This window comes from Neoarius graeffei, chromosome 13, assembly GCF_027579695.1.
Source record: "Neoarius graeffei isolate fNeoGra1 chromosome 13, fNeoGra1.pri, whole genome shotgun sequence".
NCBI classification, from domain to species: domain Eukaryota; kingdom Metazoa; phylum Chordata; class Actinopteri; order Siluriformes; family Ariidae; genus Neoarius; species Neoarius graeffei.
The window spans coordinates 35758530-35769337 of NC_083581.1; the positions used below are offsets into that span (position 1 = coordinate 35758530).

General features: G+C 40.6%; 1 long non-coding RNA gene across 1 annotated transcript; it reads right to left on the minus strand.

The window, feature by feature from the left end:
* Positions 1-5371: 5371 nt before the first annotated feature.
* LOC132896085 (uncharacterized) lies at positions 5372-6365 on the minus strand. Its single transcript, XR_009655926.1, has 3 exons — positions 6199-6365; positions 5631-5687; positions 5372-5441 (listed from the first exon to the last, which is right to left on the minus strand). It is a non-coding gene; the product is annotated as an uncharacterized LOC132896085 (long non-coding RNA).
* Positions 6366-10808: the final 4443 nt, after the last annotated feature.

Genomic DNA, 10808 nt, shown 5'->3' on the forward strand with positions numbered 1-10808 from the left:
TTAAATGAATAAAAAACCCTAATCACACAATACTTCACTGAATCTTTGTTTTATTTGCAGAATGATTAAAAGTTGTAACAGTAAATGCCACCAAAGGTCACCAAACACCTATGACATTGAGACTAAATTAGGCTATTAGCCTAATTATGTTATGGCTCAATAATAAATATTAATTTAATTTTCGATTAGTATACTATTGAAATGTAAACAAAAAAAGGCATCATGTTATTTCTAATTTTGTGTTGTGCAGTTTTTAGCACTGACAATCGCGGTGGTATTGAAGCATTTATAACCACGGGTGTTCATTTAATGTAGGCTATCACCTTTCTTGGGAAAGAAGTTTGTGAGCAGTTGCTTTCCCTCATTTCTTTTCTTGTCTCTTTCCTGCCTCTCTTTTTGTTTCTGAAAACCGGATTTTGTTTTCTTGTGCATCATCTTCCATAGCACAGATAGCCTACAATGCGCATGCGCTGCTTCAGCAGAATGAACGCTACGTTAAATGCGCCGAGTTAAAAAGCCCGGTGAAAGCGGACTAAACCATTTCGTGCAAGGGGGGGGGGGGGGGGGGGGGGGGGGCTGTCCCCGGACACTATATGTAGGCTAGGACACACAATTCAATCCATTAATCAAACGATTTATTTACCCAAAACATTACATTTACATTAGTTAGAAACATATTGTGATCTTTAAATGCTATTGATATTTAAAGAAAAATAAAATTACAGACTCCTCAAGGGCCCTCCCCCCACTTGGGGCCCTGGTAACTCAGTCCCCCTTTTCCCCCCACTACGACGCCCCTGGTCGTTGACGTCACCCCCATGCAGCGGGGGTGAAAATTCATCACTTCAGAGTGTTTTGTTCCCTACACGCCTAAACTGGGATCGCGGATTAAGTGGTTAGCGTTGACTCAGTGCGAGTCAGGAAGGCTATTACTGGTGCAGCCGCGGGGTCTGTTGATTTTTTTTAAATTATGATTTTGGCCGCCGAGCCAAGCACCTTAGACTTAGACTGACGTTTTGTTTTCATGCCGCGGAGCTATTTGTATGTATTTTAAATGTAAAGGACTTGCCTGTAGGTTTGTGTGTGTTGTTTTATGTTTGGCATCTTTCCGGTTGTAACGCGTGTCTGTGAGAAAATCGGAGGGGTGGGTTAAGAGGTGGGCACGGGAGTTGATAAATCGCAACTGCCCTGGTAATATGCCACATGATTTTCCCGGACTAAAGCAACCTTCGGGGCCGTGGTTTTGTGGTTGGCGCAGTTAATTGTTTGAAACACGTTGTCAGACCGCCATCACTACTACACGCTATATGAAAAAATATTTGCCCCCTTGCACTGGCGTAACGCAAGTACTTGGGGCCCCCCTGCAGCTACTAAAAGTGTGGGCCCCCTCCCCAAGGCCACCCTGTCACGGCCTCCTCTCTCTCTCTCCCTCTCACTCTCTCTCTGTATATCTCTCTTTTGATTGCTGAAAAGTGTGAAAAAAGTGCCAGGGCTCAGCCCCTGACAGCCCAGGCCCATTTAAACACGTATAGGACTGCCTAACCCATAGGCCTAGATGTTTTGTTAATTCATTCAGTACACCAGCAGAGTAGGCTATCCATTTATTACAAATAAATCCAACAATAAAAATGGTGTATGACGTGACAAAGCTCACAGTTCATACAGCTCAGTAAGCAGTAACGATAACAGTAACATTAATAATGATAATTACATAAGGTTCAATAAGGTTTAGGAAAATAAAAATGAAACTGTTTTAAAAGCCAGAGTATGGTTAAATAAAATACATCATAAGTTTAAGTAAAAGTTTGCATAAAGAATAAATCTGTCAAACACAGGGGTGCAAGCAACTAACATTTACTCACGTTACTGTTATGAGAAGTTTTATGAGTAATATAAAAATGAGTGGGCGGCACGGTGGTGTAGTGGTTAGCGCTGTCGCCTCACAGCAAGAAGGTCCTGGGTTCGAGCCCCGGGGCCGGCGAGGGCCTTTCTGTGTGGAGTTTCCATGTTCTCCCCGTGTCCGCGTGGGTTTCCTCCGGGTGCTCCGGTTTTCCCCACAGTCCAAAGACATGCAGGTTAGGTTAACTGGTGACTCTAAATTGACCGTGAGTGTGAGTGGTTGTCTGTGTCTATGTGTCGGCCCTGTGATGACCTGGCGACTTGTCCAGGGTGTACCCCGCCTTTCGCCCGTAGTCAGCTGGGATAGGCTCCAGCTTGCCTGCGACCCTGTAGAAGGATAAAGCGGCTAGAGATAATGAGATGAGATTAGATAAAAATGAGTAATTTTAATTTTACTCAAGTAAATTTTGACCTAGGTATCTTATTCAATTACAGTGGCACCAGGCCTGAAAAGGCCTACTGAGTAAAAATGAAATGCACCACAATAATAAAACAATCTGGCGGAAATTAAAGAAAATTACACTACCTTGTGTGCAGGGTTTTTTTTTTTTTAATTATTTTACATAACCAACCTATCTTGGATCAGTGTGTTGGATGATGGCTGGTGGTCATGGAGAACAATATTCAAGAAAAAGAAACATTGAATTATTGAAAAGAAAGATAATAAAAATTAACTTTTATTCAAATCCCATTTTAAATCAGGTACTTTTTCACTCATTAGCCTCGTTTTAAGTGCACTAGTCCCCCCCCATGGCCCTGCCTGTTAGCGCATCATGAGCTGGAGGATAAGGCCTAACTCTCCCAAAAACGGATGAAATTTTGGGCAGTGTGGATGTAAATTCTTCTTTTTTCTTTGCCGCTTTTGAGCACCACTTTTTTCTCTGGTACGCTTCATTGTTGTGTTTATTATTTTCATGTTTCATTGGACTATTTCGTGCATTGAATCACATCGGGCGACGGGCCCCCCCCTAGCGGTCGGCCCCCCCGCCTGGCGGGGACTGCGGGGGTATATACTTTACGCCAGTGCCCCCTTGCGATTTCTAATTGCCCCCTCAGTAAACTGTTCCTGGCGCCGGGCCTGACTCAGTCATCTGTTCGTGCAGCGTCAGGGGCTTTCCGTCAGGAACATCTGGATGCCGGTTCACACGCCCCGGCTCCGCCTCTCCTCAAACAGCAGAGGAGGCGGGTTTCTGCCAGTTGCTCACCTCCTCTTTTGTCACTCCGGCCAAATGCTGAGGAGGGAGAGTCACGATTGGTAGGTTCTGTTTCGGTTGTTACAGATTGTACGCTCCGAGGGGTCTTTCCGGAAGTGCTACACCGACATCTGAAAGGCAAAAAGCACCACCGGCTGGAAGGTGTCCATTGTAATGCCATCGATCACAGGCGGATTGTCCTACTGCTGGAAAACTTCCCCGCTGGACAGAGATTAGTTCAACACCGCCGTCGAAAGACTCAAAACCCCGATGGTTTTCACTTCAATCATTTATAGGATAGTCTTTCTTTCTTTCTTTCTTTCTACAGTTTTGCTCTCTCTCTCTCTCTCTCTCAATGGTTCCTGAGTTTTTCGACATCGCCATTTGGAAATATGACACCGTCGTTGGAAAGCGGATGTGAAGCCTGTCGTAATGAACAGATTATTTTATTCAGCTAAGTTATTTATGCTCACCATATATAATCACCTTTTATTTTAGAATTCTGTTGATTTTTGTTCAATCGATCGTTATTTTCCAAATCATATTGCATGTCAGAAAAACATAAACAGCCGTATTATCATTATAAGCTATTATATTGTATCATTATTTATCCTGATATGATTTCAGTATCTTGTCTTTTTGTACATGTTTCTGTTTCGGTAATGGGAAATATGCCTGCGTATGTTGTCTAATGTTTGATTTCTATGTGACACTATCAAAATAAAATAAAATAAAATAAAAAATACAAAACAGTGGAACATTGAGTCCTGAATATAAAGGGCTGATGCCGCGGGGGGAAACGGTTTGTGTAACAGTGCCGTCGAAAGGTGAAGGATAACCGTCTTTTCTCGGTCATTATGGTCTCCTGGGTCTTTATATTCCGGCCCGAGATGAGGCTCCAAGCAGTGAGTGTCTCATGTTGTGAGCGCAGAAGAGATGAAGTTGCTGCTCCTTTTGCGCGTCGTCGCTCCTGGTCGCGCACAGTCACGTGTTGCGTTGTTTGTTTATTATGTACAACTCAAATAGTTTAAAATGCAAATGAGAGGCGCTGTATAAGGTGGAGGAGCGTGCACTGCAGAGTCCAAATGCGTGTTCTCTGGTGCCATATTTGTTTACAAATTGTCACAGTCGCTCACTAGCGTGCAAGTTTTACGTCTCCGACGTGTGACATCATGTTGTCTTGACAACGTGCGATATTGGAACAATATTGCACGCTCATTCTCCATTGTGTCGAGTGATGTACACGTAAAGCGATATGATAAATATATTGCATGCTATCAAACCAAATGAATGAAACCCACTAGAAAGGAATAGAATACATGTTTGACGTCACTCCCAGTTTTTTCCCACTGACTTGTCAAAATGGTGAATGGGTTCAAAATTAAAATTCTTTTGATTAAGTTGCATATTATTTTCTTTGTGGATGTATCTATATAATAAAAAGAACATTACAAGGTAGCACTAATATATGAAGTTTATCTTCTCGTGTGGAAAAACATTTTCAGCATGAAAATGAAACAGCCAACACCAACTAGTAAACAGAGGTTCTAGAATATTGACAACAAAGATCTGTTTAGCAAAGTTCACAAAAAAAAAAAAAACCCGAGTAATGCCCTTTTGAGTCTGATTCCTCTCAATGTTTCTTCCTTATGTCTTCTCAGGGAGTTTTACATCGTAATCCAAAGAGACACACGAGAGAGACAAGCCAGAGAGAGACACGAGAGAGACAAGCCAGAGAGAGACACGAGAGAGAGACACACATGAGAGAGGAGAGAGAGCAATGAGAGTGCAAGAGAGAGACAGAGAGACAGAGAGAGACTAGCGAGACACATGAGAGAGAGATTGTCACCATCATCTCAGACTTGTTCTTTGGGGATGAATACATTGAACAATAGAATTACTTCATGTGTTTAAAATCTATTTTTCTCTAAAGCTGCTTTGCAACAATGTTCTTAAAAGCGCTATACAAATAAACCAACTTGATTTCATCTTGAAAAATATGATCACAGAGAAACCAGCAACAAATAAATGATTGGGTCACATCGTGATATCAAACGCACACAAAGATGATGACATGACTGTAGCAGGACACACGGAAGACTTGCACTGAAGTGGCATCAGGGTCGGGATCCCTACAGAGACACACATTATAAGACTGGTGAATACAAGTCCAGTAGAAATCTACAGTAAATAAATAGCAAATTTATAATTTATATTTTATGTAGAGAGAGATTATCTTCTAATTTCTTGCCATGACCAAGGAGGTGTCTCATGGATTTCTGGAGAAGAAATGACACACTGAGCTTTGGGTCCCTGCTGGTTCAGTCTCCACCACTGAAAGTCCAACACCTAGAAACAGAGAATTTCTTATTGCCACACACCAAAGGCACCATTTTACATTTACTGCTCCAAAACAGAAACTGATGTGTTTTATACCTGGCAGTCACATAGAAAAAAGGGTAGTGCTGAAAGATATTGGCGTTAAAACAGAGACCATAATTTATCTGACCATCACACCATCAAATTTAATGAACAGACCTTCTTCTTCTGACTTTTCTGAGCCCTCTGGTGCTGCATCATGATCATGCCTTTCTCCTACATAGAAGAAATTACGATGAAAAAATATGAAAATGGATTGAGGCTTTCAGACAAACAGATAAGAAATATCATTTGCTTCTTCCTTTTCTGAATGTATTTGAAGACACGTGCACCAAAAAAAAGCTGACTTTGTTTTCCACTTCATGTAGCTATAGTTTCATAGTCGTGTTTTTGGAAAGTCCCTTATTGTAGTGTTGTGGTTCTCTCAGCATCTGACCCACCATTCACAGTAAGCATGCATATACTGTACATGAACACTACATGGGGACACCTGACCATAACACCCATATGTGCCCATTCCAAAACCATGGCCTTTAACATGAAGTTGTCAGATGGATTTGAGGAACTTTACCCTGATTTCATTTGGAGCGTTACTGAAGTGTTTTGAATATTTCTTCTTCAGACGAGGAATTCCAGAAAGGCTCCATCCCAGGCAAATAAAAACACACTAAAATACTGATATTGGACATCTTCAGTGTGAAATGTTGTGGGTGACTGAGACACACACCTCCACATGTAAAGACGTTCACGAGCCTCTCGCAGATCTCAGACACACAGCTGAGCGCTGCAGTACACACACCTGAGTCAAGGACAAGCAAGGAACAAAATTCATTACATCATCACTGTTCATTTTTCCTGCCGCTAAGTCTCCTCTCCATCATCGCTATCACCGGTTCGGCGGCGACTCAGTGCGCGCTCCCGTGGACTGCTCACGCGCACCGTTCACCGACAGGATGTTTCTCAGTCCGCGAGCGTTCGCCGAGGCTCCGGGATTTTCAAGCATGTTTGATATTCGGATGAATCGTGCAGTGTGAACCTCTCTGCGACCAGTAGCAAGTAGCTACAGCGCTAATAAACAGCCAATGAGACTCATATATTTGTTTATATCTAATTGAAATAAAAGATTGATTGATTGATTGATTGATTGATTGATTGATTGATTGATTGATTGATTGATTGATTGATTGATTGATTGATGGAATCAAACTCATTAAAATATCAGAGCCTTAACTTGTCGCCTTTAGAGCGCGCGCATCAAAATTAGGCGATGACTCACACATCAGCCAGATGTTACATTCATTTTGGGACAAACGAACATAAATATAAACAATTTTAGTTCGGTGTCTGATCGCATGGCGCGCACCGTTTACTCAGGTGTCTAATCTACACTATCTGGCCAAAAGTATGTGGACACCTGACCATCACACTGCATGTGGTTCTTCCCCAAACTGTTGCCATCAAGTCGGAAGCACACAGTTGTCTAGAATGTGTTTGTATGATGAAGCTTTACAATTTCCCCTCTCAGGCTGAAGCGTGTTCCAGCATTACAATGCCCCTGTGCACAAAGCAAGTTCCATGAAGACATGGTTTGCCAAGGTTTGAGTGGAAGAACTCTCGTGTCCACATCAGTCCCACTGAACACATTTCAGATGAACTGGAACACTGACTGCACACAAGGTCACTTTTTCTCTCATACAGTTGTAACCGAATGAGCACAAATCCTCACACTGAAATCTATTGCAAAGCCTTCCAGAAGAGTGGAGGTTGTTATAAAAAACGTTAAAATAAATTTTCCTATTTTTTTCCGTGCAGAAGCACAACAGTGTTTTGAAGAGATTAATCAATATTGCTATACTGTATGGCTCATGATACTCTCAGCCTAAACTACAGATAAACCATATTAAAGAAGCAGATTGATCTTACTGTCACAGATGTGTTGACCTGGAGTCATAATTCAATCCGAAAACAGCCGACAGGTTTCCTTTTTGAAATAATCTCTTATTAAAATCGGTCCGTTTGTCTTAAGATGGTCGGCGCATTTGTAGCCGCGCGGCGGTTTATACAGTCACACGTTCACAGCCCATCGATTATACGTACAGACAGGACTGTGATTGCGGATAAAATGACAAAGTCTGCTGGCTGCTGCAGCTTTCGATTTGGGAGGAGCAGATAAAGCTCACGCTCGAGTAAACAGCCAAGTGGGTTAGATTCCGAGAAACACGTCATGGTTTTCAGAAATCGTCCCCATGAAGCTGGTGTGCAGGACTGATCAACAGTTACCGGAAACGTTTAGTTGCAGTTATTGCTGCACAAGGGGGTCACACCAGATACTGAAAGCAAGTGTTCACATACTTTTGCCACTCACAGATATGTAATATTGGATCATTTTCCTCAATAAATAAATGACCAAGTATAATATTTTTGTCTCTTTTGTTTTACTGGGTTCTCTTTATCTACTTTTAGGATTTGTGTGAAAATCTGATGATGTTTTAGGTCATATTTATGCAGAAAAATAGAAAATTCTAAAGGGTTCACAAAGTTTCAAGCACCACTGTAACGATTTCTAACTTTTTCACAATAAAATAAATTCAGTATTATTATAAAACCTTGACTGCTTTTATAAGTGTTGCATTGAGTTATTTAACAGCCAATGAAGCCCAATAGCAATAGTAATGAATCTGTTTTATCTGCTTCTTTAAGATGGTTTATGTGCAGTTCAGGCTGAGAGTATTATGAGCCATACAATACAGCAATATTGATTAATCTCTTCAAAACACTGCTCTGCTTCTGCACTAAAAATAGTAACATTTTAATTTTAAAAATTTGGCAAAAATTTGCATTTGATTTTTTAAAAGTAAATTTAATTTTGTAAATTAAAGAGAACACTTATCTAAAGTTAAATATTGCAAAAGTAAAACAAATAAAGAGACCAGTTGCTCTCTTTTTAAAGGTACATGTAAAATGACTTATTATTTCATTCAACAGCATTTGAATGAATTGTGTAAACCTAACTTTAACTATTTCCAGTTCCATTAACCGGGAACGTATCTAAACGTCATTTATCAAAACATAACTATTTGAAAACTTATTTTATCAGTACTGCTCAAACCACATGCAGAAGTCTAATTGGACCATGCAATAACATCTTTTAGAGCAGCTGTAGGCCGACACACCTCAGGCCACTCTGCTCACACACACCATACGACTGACTCCTAAATTATAAATAGCAGGGGCGATTCTAGCATCTGATCTTTGGGGGTGCTTAGCCCCCAGAGCTGACAGAGGCACCTGGCTTGAACGACAGTGTTTCCACGTTTATTCCGCATTTAGACTAGACTTAACTAGACAAGAAGATAAGACTAGACTTATGCAATGTTTTAACAGAAGCTGACCCAATAAACTATGATATCTACACATTTACAACCACTGACAGAAATATTTACGTTATATTTTTAACTAAAGACCTACTACTGCATTTGTAATGTTGGAGCTATTCATTTTGAACAGTGGTAATTGTTAATGTGTTATTGTGTAATAATAGTGTGTATTATTATGATTTTACATTAGTTTGCATTAGTTTATATTTTTTGTTATATTTGTTATATTTTGGTAGTGTTCTTTTGAAAATGTAGGCTATATCCAAACCACACTCACTGTCCCCCCAGACAATGACCAGGGTTTGGATTTGTGAATGATAAGCAAACGTAAACGCTATGTTACATTAAATAAAATTGACTAACACACGGTGGTCTAGCACCGTAGCACTTGTACAGCTCTGCACAAAAGTATCTCGATATGGATGATAAATGTCGTTTTTATCATTCTGTTCATAGACCAGGGAACATCAGTATTGCATTATGCATATTATTGTGTTGTGTTTAACAATTGTAACTCCAGTCCGTACCTTCACATCTCGCTATGCCAGTAATACTCAGGTGCTACTTCGAGTTCCTCATCGGCGTGGAATCCAGTTAAAAAAAACACCATGTCGTAGCAAGCACTCGCGCGGACAGGCAACCCAATCAGAGGGGACGCAAGGAGGAGAGGGATTTTACTGCTCATAGAACTATCACGTAACAGGTGAATTCAAGAACACACACACGCCCGCGCACACATTCATTGCGCAGTGCGCAAGGGCACTTATTTCTGAAAATTACGTCCAAAAGCAGTGTTTTTGAGGGTGCTGAGCTAGGGGGTGCTGAGCTCGTTTTTGGGGGTGCTTGAGCACCCCCAAAGATAGGCTAAACACGCCCCGGATAAATAGAGTGACATAAGAAAACGGTACTGAGACACTTAATACTGCAAAACGTTTCATAACATTAGATCAAATGCTTTCACAAGAAACAAGCCAATGATATATCGTATCTTTTTGTCCTAAAGTCCAAATTTTTCATATTTTTATCATAATTTCTTCTATGTAGGCGAAAGGCATGATCATGATGCAGCACCAAAGGGCTCAGCAAAGTCAGGAGAAGAAGGTCTGTTCATTAAATTTGATGTTTATACAGTCGTTGTTAACACGTACCAAGTCTGATGTTGATGTATGTAGGTGTAGGTATAGATAGGAATGTAGGTGGGTGGGTATTATTCAGTATTATCAGTAATATGCTTTGCAGTATAAAAATATTCATTTTTCAAGAAATAAAATAAAGGCACAGCTTGATAATAGCTCACTGGCACAGCTTGATAATAGCTCACTTAGATAAAACTATAATGAAGACGGTCGACTTTACTGAAAAAACAGAAGCAAGTTTCTCTATAGGTTTGATAAAGCTAACCAGTTCCCTGAAAGACCGAATAGATGTCATTTTGTTGACATACACATGGCTAAAACCCTGCATTGAACTGGATGAAACAGTGAAATAGACTAGAGTGCAGTTTACTGTTGACAAAATATTGGAACAAATAGTGTCGTGCAATATACTGTATAATCTAACACTGAGATGTGACTTCCTCATGATTGTTAATAAAATGTTCTGAAACTCTTTGAAAAATAATAATTTTGTTCAAGCTGTGGGAGGTGAATCATCTGTCTGTCTGATTTCTCATTAATTTTCCTTATTTTAAAATAAACATAGAAAAATGCAGAGATTTGAAATATAAGATGTGTGGTGGTCAGATAAATTATGGTCTCTGTTTTAACATAAATATCTTTCAGCTATCTTTTGGCACGGTGGTGTAGTGGTTAGCGCTGTCACCTCACAGCAAGAAGGTCCTGGGTTCGAGCCCCGTGGCCGGCGAGGGCCTTTCTGTGCAGAGTTTGCATGTTCTCTCCGCGTGGGTTTCCTCCGGGTGCTCTGGTTTCCCCCACAGTCCAAAGACATGCAGGTTAGGTTA